At 59.3% G+C, this 9,075-nt stretch overlaps 2 pseudogenes; one reads left to right on the plus strand and one right to left on the minus strand.

Moving 5' to 3' along the window:
- Positions 1 to 245: 245 nt before the first annotated feature.
- Positions 246 to 399, minus strand: LOC147748857 (5.8S ribosomal RNA; annotated as a pseudogene).
- Positions 400 to 5,766: 5,367 nt separating this feature from the next.
- LOC147748858 (18S ribosomal RNA) lies at positions 5,767 to 7,536 on the plus strand (annotated as a pseudogene).
- The last annotated feature ends 1,539 nt before the right edge of the window (positions 7,537 to 9,075 follow it).

Here is a 9,075-nt window from a genome sequence, read left to right on the forward strand (position 1 = left end):
ATTGCATGCAGCCAGGCACCCCGGGACAGGCCCAGGTTAGACCGGTCACTGGCACCTCCTTCCCGCTGAGGTGGGGAAGCAGGGTTAGGTGCACCAGTGCCATACATCCTCAACAGGACCCGGTGAGGGACGCTGCCAAGGACAATCGGGGGGTCTGACCTTGTGAGGGGTTAAAGGGAAGCGGATCTAACCCTACAATAGCCCTGCTGCGTCCTGGGTAAGCCCCAGGGTGATTGAAGATCAAGTAACCCTCAGACAGGTGCAGCCCTTGGAGGAACCCAGGGCCGCAAGGTGCATTTGAAGTGTTGATGATCAATGTGTCCTGCAATTCACACTATTTCTTGCAGCTAGTTGTGTTCTTCATCAACGTGTGAGCCGAGTGATTCAACACCAAGAGTCACAGGCAATTTTTTGAAAATGTTTGCGGACCTGCTGGTTATGAGAGGCAGGAGAAAGGTGACACAGTCCGTCCAACGCCCGCACCGCGACACGGCTCAGGCGCCCCATTCAAGGATTCCCCTCTGGGAGTCAGACTGCACAGTTGGGAGAAAAAAAGTGTTGCCAGAAACCCTGGGCGGAGCTGAGGTAGTACCACTACGCTGAGTTCCACAGAGTTATGAAAAAACTCAGTGGAACTCCACTTCACTCTGCCACCTGCCTCCATAGAAGCAGGGCTAAAGGCCTGGGCTCCGGTGGGCCCAAGAGTGCAGGAGCCCATATCCTGTGACCAGCCGAGGGTCTGTGTGCCAAGGACAGGGGTCCCTCGTGCCTGGGCAGGCTCCCAGATCCCCCTGGCTGGGTTAAGAAGCAGGGACCGGGCTTGGGCCTGGGCTTTGGGCAGGGCCTGGGGTGCAGGAGCCCCCTTCCTGTGGCCTGCCAAGGGTCCGCCTACCCAGGATGGGGGTCCCTGGTGCCCGGGGAGGCAGCACCTCCCCGACCTTTCTAGGTTCAGAAGCGGGGACCGTTCCGGTGCCTGGACTTCAGTGGGCCTTAGGGTGCGAGAGCTAACGTTTACAGCGAGCCAAGGGTCTGGGTGCCCATCCAGGGGTCAATTGGACCAGGGAAAGCCTTCCCCCCCTTTGCCTGCATGTCATGGCACCTGTGGGCCCCGGGTCAGAGTTCCGTTGGGAGCCCCCATTGCAGCCTCATGCCCGAGACCCAGCTAAGGGAAGCAGAGCCCCCAAGCCCTCCAAAGGGCAGGTGGGAGCCCTTCGGCGAAGGCTTAGGGCGGGCAGATTGGCGTCCGTTGGGTCCAGTCATCTGGTCGCGCCTTTCCCCTTGGCCATCTGGTCGCACACAATGCTTTCCAATGGGGCGACCAGATTCCCGGGCTGCTCTGGAAGTCCCTATGAAGGCTTGTTTGCCTCCCCAATCCCAGCCAGGGGTCAGGGATGTTAGGCGCATCTGTGCCTTGGGTCCACTCCATCACTCAGTGTGCACGGGTTAGCAGAAAAGGGTGTACCTTCCTCCAGATTACTAAGAACAGGGTATGCTGGAACCCCTCATGGGCTGGGGGCTCTCATCTGGTGAACATATGGGCTAGGGCCAGGCAAACCCCCCCTGTCCAGGGCTCCGTCCTCTTGCCTGCTGTGTGGCAAAGTGGCCAGGACGGGCTCCATCGGGCCCAGGTTGTCCTCACTTGGGTGTCCCGGCCTGAGAGCTCTGGCCAGATGCTCCCTTCACTGGGCTCTGTCCTCCGCTCTGTCATGGGTAAAGGGCCCGTTGGGCATAACCCAGCTTGACTTGGGTTCTGGAGCTCCAGCAGGGGCCCATTATGGCCCTGCACTGAAGAGGGCCCTCCCTACCCCGGGCACCATCCTTGAGACTGCCGCTTAGCAGGGCGCCCAGGACACGGGACGTGGGGAGGCCTCCACTGCGCATGTCAGCCCAGGATCTCTGGCGGAGCACCGGGGAACTGGGCTCTGTCCCACTGTTCCACCATGGTCCCAGGATGGGGGTTTGTTAGGCCCGGGATGGCCTCCCTTCTGCTTCAGCCGCCTGTCAAGGTGCCTTGGGGACCCCGGTTCAGAGGTCCGTCGGGGACCCGGTCCCCAGCGCTGGGTCTGAGGCCCAGCCAGGATCTCGGAGCCCCCAGGACGCAGAGCCCTCCAAAGTGCAGGTGGGAGCCAGGGCTCCGTGGGGTCAGGCGCGTCCATGCCTTAGGTGCTCTTTGTCACTCGGTGTGCACCAGGTATCAGAAAAGGGGGTACCCTTCCTCCTGATTATCAGGGACAGGGTATGCCAGAACCCCTTGTGGGCTGGGGGATTTCAGCCGGTGAACAGATGGGCTAGGGCTGGGTAAAAACCTTTCCCCTTTTCCGGGGCTCTGTCCCCCAGCCTGCCGCTGGGCAAAGTGCCCGGGTCGGGCTCAATGGGCCCAGGCGGTCCTCCCTTGGTTCTTTTGGACCCAAGAGCGCTGGCTGGGTGTTCCCTACACTGGGTTCCAGCCTCCTCTCTACCATGGGCCCATACTTAGTTTGGATTCAGGAGCTCCGGGAAGGGCCCTTGGTGGCCCTGGGGTGGAGGGTGCCCTCCCCACCCCAGTCTCCCCTGCACATGCTTGCCCAGGACTGCTTTCCAAGCCCAGACGACCGGGCTCCATCCCTTGCTCTGCCATGGTCCCAAGACGGGAGTCTGTCGTGCCCGGGCAGGCCTCCCTCCTGAGATGCCCACCTGTCAAGGTGCCAGGGGGACCCCGGGTCGGAGGTCCATCCAGGATCCCCATCCTCAGCCTCGGGCCTGAGGCCCAGCCGGGGTCTCCAAGCTCCCATGACGCAGATCCTGGAGCACTCCAAAGGGCAGGCGGGAGCCCTCCTAGGCAGATTGGAGTCCTTCAGGCCTAGCCATCTGTTCGCTGCTTTCCCCTCGACCATCTGGTCATGCGCAATGTTTTCCAATGGGGCGACCAGATTTCCGGGCTGTCCTGGAAATCCAGACGAGGGCTTGTTTGTCTCCCCGATCCCAGCCAGGGCTCTCGGAGGTCAGGCGCGTCTGTGCCTTGAGACTCCTCAGACTTGCGGTGCACACGGGTTACCAGAATGAGGGGTACCTTTCCTCCAGATTTCTAGGGACAAGGTACTCTGGAACCCCTCTCGGACCGTAGGCCCAAGGGAGGCCTCAACTGTGCCCTGGAGCCCGAATGGGTCCAGGGGCCCCAGGCTCAGTCTCCTGGCCTGCTGCTCCACTAGGGGCCTGAGACAGAATTTCACCATGCCCAGAGAGCCTGCCTCTGCTTGGCTGGGTACCTAAGCTCTGACGGGCCCCCAATGAGGTCCATGGGGAGGGCACCCTCCCCACCCTGGGCTCCATCCTCGGGCCTGCCGCATGGCAGGTCACTCATGACAGGGTACTGTGGGCACAGGGAGGCACAGGAGCCCCAATGGGTGCTCCCGCTATGGGCTCTGTCTCCGGGTCTGCTGCTCTGCCAGGGGCCCGGGATAGGGTTCCATAGTGCCTGGGGAGCCTCCCCATGATTGGCTTGGTTCTGGAGCTCCAGCCGGGGCCTCTGAGGGCCCTGGGGAGTGCAGCCTTCCCACCCTGGGCTCCTTCTTTGGCCTGCCACATGGCAGGGTGCCTGAGATGGGGTCCTGAGGGTCCAGGGAGGCCCCACCCTGCATCTCTGGGCATGGGAGCCCTTGCTGGTTCCAAGGGCCCACTGGGCCCAAGTTCGGGTGCTCCAGCCCTGGGCCCTGTCCCCAGCCTGCCACTCTGCCGAAGGTCCGACACGGGGTTCTGTCGTGCCCAGGGAGCCTGGCCCGCTTGGCTGGGTTCTGGAGCTCCAACTGAGGCCCCTGAGTGCCCTGGGGAGGGTGGCTTCTCCAATCTGGGTTCCGTCCTGGGGCCTGCCGCATGGCAGAGTGTCCAGGATGGGGCACCACTGGCCCGGGGAGTCTCCATCTGCTGATCTGGGCCTGGGATCCCCAGATGGGTACAGGGCCCCCCCGGGCCTTGGGTCGGGTGCTCCAGCTCTGGTCCCCGTCTCCCGGCCTGCCAATCTGCCAAAGGCCTGAGACGGGTTTTTGTCATGCCTGGAAAGCCTCCCCCTGCTTAGCTGGGTTCAGGAGCCCTGAGGACCCCGGGGAGGGCAGCCTCTCCACCCCGAGCTCTGTCCTTGGGCCAGCCACTTAGCAGGGTGCCCGGGATGGGGTCCTGTAGGCCCGCAGAGGCTTCCCCTGTGCCTCTGGCCCCTGGAGCCCCAGCTGGGTCCAGTTCAGGGGCCCTGTCGGGTCCCGGGTTGGGTGCTCTAACCCCGGGCCCCATCCCCAGCCTGCCGCTATGTCAAAGGCCTGAGACTGGATCTGTCATGCTAAGGGTGCCCCCTGTGCTTGTCCATATTCAGGAGCTCTGTCTAGGTCCCCTGAGGGCCCCGGGAAGGCGGGCCTCGGTGAGGGTGGCCTCCCCACTTCGTACCCCATCCTCCGGCCTGCCATGTGTCAGGGTGCTCTGGATGGGGTTCCGCAGGCCTGGGGAGGCTCCTCTGTGCCCCTGAGCCCAGGAGCCCCGATGAGGTCCTGGGGCCCGCCGATACCCGGGTTTGGCACTTTCACCCTTCACCCCATCCTCCATCCTGCTGCTCCACCAAGGGCACGAGATGAGGGTCTGTCCATCCCATGCTAACCTCCGCCACTTTGCTTGCTTATCAAGGTGTCCACGGGCTTCTGGTTGGAGGGCCCGTCGGCTCCCCCTTGCAGGCCCCTGGCTGAGGACCAGCTCGGGCCCCAGTCCTCCATCCCCCCATTCCCCTGTCCCCGCTCACCCTTTGGTTAGGGCACATTGCAACCAGATGGCCACCCTTCGAGACCAGCCATCTGGTAACCCCTTTCCCCTCTGCCATCTGGTTGCACCTATCCCCTCTGCCATCTGGTTGCGTGCAATGCATTCCAATGCAGAGACCGGATGGCCGGGATTCTCTGGAAGTTCTGATGAAGGCTCATTTGCCTCCCCGATCACAGCGAGGGCTCCGGGACTTCGGGCACATTTGCGCCTTGGGTCCCCTCCTTCACCCTGTGCGCATGGATTACAAGAAAAAGGGGTATGTTTCATCCAGATTACTAGGGAGAGGGTCCGACGTGAGGTCTGGCAATTCCGAGTTAGGAAAGGCGGGACCTGGGCCTGCCCACCGGGATTGCCAGGGGCACGGTTCTGTGCCTGCCTCCCAGCCTTTCTCGATGGGCCTTTCCTCTGAACCTGCTTGCCCCAGGAGCAGGCAGAGACGCAAAGCCGGCATCCCTGCCAGCACGGCCTGCCAGGGGGAGGCCCTTGCCGTACTCCAATCAATTGGGCACACTCAGTCCGTTTAGGGATGGACTACTTGGCCAGCCTCAGCTGTTGTTTCAAGCAAATAGCATGCACCCTGCATGGACAGTCTGACTTCAGGGCCTGCCGTCTGGTCTTTTCCCTTACGGAGCAGAGCAAAAACTGAGCAGCCGCGGTAGCTTGCACCCCCAGTGGTCCCACCCAAGCTGAAGGGGTCCGGTGGCACCAGGCATTTCCGCAACAGCTCAGAATGGCCATTCTGAGGCGTGCTGCCACCACTCCTGCGTCTTGCTCAGGCTGCGCCTCGGCCCACCTCTCTCCTCCTGGGGAGATGGATGGGCCCACCGGTGCCCGTGCAACTGCGCCTCTCCACCCCTCCAGCAAACCCTCTGGCCCAGGCAGGTGGGCTCCTTTCCCAAGCAGGCTCCTGAGAGGGAGGGGCGTGCAAAGATTATTGGTCGGGAAGTCTAGTAAGCGGCTCCCAAACTGCACCCTGTCAGCCGGTGCTGCTACCTGTTTGAACCTGCCAGTAGCGTATGCTTGTTACAGAGATTAAGCCATGCATGTGTAAGTACACACAGCCGGTACAGTGCAACTGTGAATGGCTCATTAAATCAGTAATGGTTCCTTTGATCGTTCTATCTGTTACTTGGATAAATGTGGTAATTCTAGAGCTAATACATGCTGACGAGCGCTGACCTCCCGGGATGCATGCATTCATCAGACAAAGACCAATCCGGGCTCGCCAGGCCGCTTTGGTGACTCTAGAGAACCTCAGGCCGATTACACGTCCCCGCGACGGCGATGATACATTCGGATGTCTGCCCTATCAACTTTCAATGGTACTTTCTGTGCCTGCCACGGTGACCATCGGTAACGGGGAATCAGGGTTCAATTCTGGAGTGGGAGCCTGAGAAATGGCTACCACATCCAAGGAAGGCAGCAGGCGTACAAATACCCACTCCCGACTTTGGAAGGTAGTGATGAAAAATAACAATAGAGGACTCTTTTGAGGCCTTGTAATTGGAATGAGTAAACTTTAAAATAATTTAACAAGGATCCATTGTAAGGCAACTCTGGTGCCAGCAGCTGCAGTAATTCCAGATCCAATAGCGTATATCAAAGTTGCTGCAGTTAAAAAGCTTGTAGTTGGATTTTGGGATCGAGCTGGCGGTCTGCTGCGAGGTGAGCTACTGCCTGTCCCTGCCTCTTGGCGCCCCCTTGATGCTCTTGACTGAGCAATGAAAAAATTTGAGTGTACAAAGCAGGCCATTCGCCTGAATACTTCAGCTAGGAATAATGGAATAGGACTCTGGTTCTATTTTGATGGTTTTTGGACCTAGGGCCATGATTAATAGGGACAGCTGGGGGCATTTGTATTGTGCCGCTAGAGGTGAAATTCTTGGACCAGCACAAGATGAACCAAAGCGAAAGCATTTGACAAGAATGTTGTCATTAATCATGAACGAAAGTCAGAGGTTCAAAGATGATCATATTCCCTTTATAGTTCTGACCATAAACAATGCTGACTAGCGATCTGGCAAAGTTATTCCCATGACCCGCCAAGCAGCTTCTGGGAAACCAAAGTCTTTGGGTTCTGGGGGGAGTATGGTTGCAATGCTAAAACTTAAATGAAGTGATGGACGGGAAGCACCAGGAGTGAAGCCTGCGTTTTTTTTTACTCAAAACGGGAAACCTCACCCGGCCCGGACACAGAAAGGATTGACAGATTGATAGCTCTTTCTCGATTCTGTGGGTGGTGGTGCATGGCCGTTCATAGTTGGTTGAGCGATTTCTCCGGCTAATTCGGATAACGAACAAGACTTATCCATGCTAACTTGTTACAACCCTCAGCGGTCAGCATCCAACTTCTTAGAGGGACAAGTTTTGTTCAGCCACACAATATAGAGCAATAATAGGTATGTGATGCCCTTAGATGTCCAGGGCTGCACGCGCGCTACACTGAACAAATCAGCCCTACAGGCATGGGTAACACACTGAATCCTATTTGAGATAGGGATTGGGGATTGCAATTAATTCCCATAAACAAGAAATTGCCAGTAAGTGCAGGTCATAAACTCGCTTTGAATAAGTCCCTGCCTTTGTACACACCGCCCATTCCTACTACCGATAGGATGGTTTAGTGAGGTCCTCGGATCGTCCCCACCGGGGTCGGCAACAGCCCTGGCGGAGCACCGAGAAGACAATCAAACTTGACTATCTAGAGGAAGTAAAAGTCGTAACAAGGTTTCCATAGATGAACCTGCAGAAGAATCATTAACGGTGGAGTAGCCCAAGGGACCGAGGGCACTAGCCCTCAGCTGCCTCCTGTAAGCACACTGTAGGTACAGGGCCTGGGCCTCGGGTGCCCCGGCTGACAGCCCGGTCCGTGGCCGCATGGGGCGCTAGGGTGAGGACCAGGCCTTTGGCAGGCCACTTCCACCGGGGAGGACCCAACTGATGCATGAGGGACTGGGGATGGGGGTAGGCCCCATCCCCTGTCCCTCTCTGGGAGGGGCACAGCAGTAGGCCCTCCCGAGATGGAATCCACGCTAACCCAGCAAGACCCCCCCGGTGGGGAGAAATTGAATGGCAGTGCCTCCTCAGCTGGTACCACCCTCCCTCGAAAGGCCATGCTCCTGCCTGGGCCCTCCTGTGCCCGAGTCCCAGCCCAACTGGGCTTTGGGCGACGGAGAAGCGGTCCTTCTTGTGTAGCAGGGAAGTCTGGAAGAGAAGGAGCCGAGGGCCTGTGAGGGTACCCTGGCTCTTCTCGGTGGGATCCGTGCAGGATGGGGAGCCATCTTGCTCTTCCCTTTAGGCTCCTCCGACCTGGGCAAGGGTGGGGTGGAAGGATCGCCATCCCGCTGGCACAACTCCGGCTGCCTAGTGACGGACAGCTGACGTGCAGGTGGGGCAACCCTCCCTCGTTGCCTGGTACCCGGTTTGACCCGGTCCTGTGCAGCCAGGCTGAGGGGTTTGAAGACTTACACGGTGGGGTCTAATCCCATTGCTCCGGGAGCCTCCCTTGCCTGCAGGTGCTTGTGGGGGACTCCCAGGCCGAGCGCCTGGTAATGCTTTTTTTCTCCTAAGTACAGTCTGACTACCAGAGGGGAAGCCTTGAACGAGGTGCCCGGGCCGTCTCACAGTGCAGGCAGTGGATGGACGGCATTGCCTTCCCCCTGCCTCTCCTGCGGCTGCAGGTGGGCGAACATTTTTAAAAAGTTGCCTGCGACTCTTGGTGGTGGATCACTTTGCATGCGCGCCAATGAATAATGCAGCTAGCTACTAGGAATCCCCCCTAAATCGTAACAATACTACAGTGCTGTGGAGGCTCGGTTAGCCTGGAATAGCTGGCCTATCTCAGGGGGCCGGTGCATAGAGCCACTCACTTGGGGACCGGAGGGCAGACGGAAGGGGGCCGCCTCCATGCCCTTAGTGCACCGCATCATGTTTGTGGGGCACCATTGCTAAATCATTCATAGACAACCTGATTCTGAGTCATGGTTTCATAGGTAGCAAAGCAGCTACCTCGCTGCGATCTATTGAGTCATCCTCTGAGCCAAGCTTTTGTCTCTCCGTCTATGGGTGCTCGTGGACGCCCTCCTCTACCACACCCAGGGGTGGGTCCCTTTGCCACGGAGCTAGTGGGAAGGATGCGGAGGGGCTAATACAGGCCCACAAGAGGCCGCCTCCACCAAGTGCCCTCCATCACGGGGGCCTCCCCTCCTGTCCTTGCCCCACCTGGGTGCGGGGATGGGGCCAACATTCCTTGCGAGTCAGCAGAATGACCAGATGGCCTGTGCCGGCCCTTCCCACTGC

Source organism: Lissotriton vulgaris, chromosome 1_1 (assembly GCF_964263255.1).
Source record: "Lissotriton vulgaris chromosome 1_1, aLisVul1.2, whole genome shotgun sequence".
Taxonomy (NCBI): Eukaryota; Metazoa; Chordata; class Amphibia; order Caudata; family Salamandridae; genus Lissotriton; species Lissotriton vulgaris.